The following is a 1,755-nucleotide window of genomic DNA, read 5'->3' on the forward strand; positions in this document are numbered from 1 at the left end:
ATCAGCTTGCAGCCTTCTCTGGGGGTCAAGTTTAGACTTTGAAGAGCCCCTTTAAAAAGAATGCTTACATATAACATATTTGGAATGAATAATTATCACTTCTACCACATGCTTTCTTCCAGGTGCTCTGTTTAGAAATCAGTATGCGTTATACTATTCAAGCCTCAAAATCACAGTGAGACTGGTACTGTTACTATTTGTTATAATTAACTATTATTATCATGTCCAAATTGAAGGTAGGAAAACTCAGTTTTGGAGGGCATATGTATATATTGTGTCCAAGGATTTACTGTTAGGAAGTGAGTTGAACTCACATATTTGACACACTTACAGAGGCTTATGTTTTACTGCCTCTGGTGCTGAATACACATGTATGTGTTAGACATTTAAGGAAATTACCAAGTGGACTACTTGGGGCATTTAAAATTTATTAGGTGTCTCTATTTTACTTTTGCTTTCATCTCTCAACTGTGGTTATCAGACAATTCTGGATTAGAATTTACGCATTTATGGTACAGTAAAAGTAAGGAATTATCTGGGTAAATCAGACCAATAGTATAGTTTTCCTGTAAATAGTTGAATATTAGAATTTTTTATTCTTGTTTCTTCTTTGTTTTCAGCTTTGCTTAGGTTTTTTTGTTTGGTTGATTATTTATTGAATGAGAAGGGAAAACCCCCGTTTGTGTATTCTGTGATGTGATGTGTGCAGTAACAGATGCTCCGGGGAAGAAATGGAGAAAAGGCAGAGAAGCGTTAGTAAAGGGCTTGAAACGAAGACATCTGCCAGCAAGCAGATATTTAGGGTTTAATATGTTGGCAAACCAGTTCTGAGGAGCCAGTTTAGCATTCTGCCGTCATCCAGAGGATCGATCCTCTGTCCTTGCCTGAAGTCAGATGTAGTTAGATGTGATGAAGCTGATATTTTTTGTCTGTAAACTCACACGACCCAAATATTAACCAGCTATTAAAAACTAAAATAACGTTATCTCTTCCCTGTTTTGGAAATGAGAGCCAAAGCAGAGCCACTCAGCATCACCCCAATATTCTCTGCCTTTGGAGCATTTAGCTAATTTACTTTATTCTTCAAAACGTATTTTCTACTGTAAACACCTATAAAAAGGATTACCATAATTGTTTTTGCCTATGGCAAAGTGTGACGAATGCCCAAGCTTATGTGGTACAGTTATTTTTTTTTTTAGACATGCAAACACAGCAGTTCCTTTTACATTTGATTAGACAGCAATTTCCATAATATCTTCACAATTATAGATTACATAAATGCTTTTACTACATAATATTTTTATTTCTTGATTCAGTGGTGTATGGTAGGGAGACCATAATGGCATTAAAAAGGTGGAAAGTTCCTCTTCCTGTTAATGCCCTCTGGGTTTTTGTAATATATGCCAAATGGATGTATGAGTTCTAAAAATTTTACAGAGTTGCTTACTTAACTTCAGTCTCATGACCTTTAGAAGGATTTAATGTGTAATCAGCAGATCCATTCTATTTTTCCATATTGTTGGTTTTTAAATATCTACTTTCCCCCCAAATGTGAAAGAAAGCTAAAAATTTTAATATTTTCCATCTAGGGAATATTGTCTACTATTATATTTAGTGATAAATGCATTCAATTCAAGCAACAAAGCACACAAATAAAAAATGAAGCGTTTTCTTAAATCTGACCATCCAGAAATAATCATTGTTTGCATTTGGTGAAACTCATTCTGGTTGCTTTTTTTTTTTTTTTTTTTTTTT

This window comes from Lipotes vexillifer, unplaced genomic scaffold (genome assembly GCF_000442215.2).
Source record: "Lipotes vexillifer unplaced genomic scaffold, Lipotes_vexillifer_v1.1 scaffold819, whole genome shotgun sequence".
Taxonomy (NCBI): domain Eukaryota; kingdom Metazoa; phylum Chordata; class Mammalia; order Artiodactyla; family Lipotidae; genus Lipotes; species Lipotes vexillifer.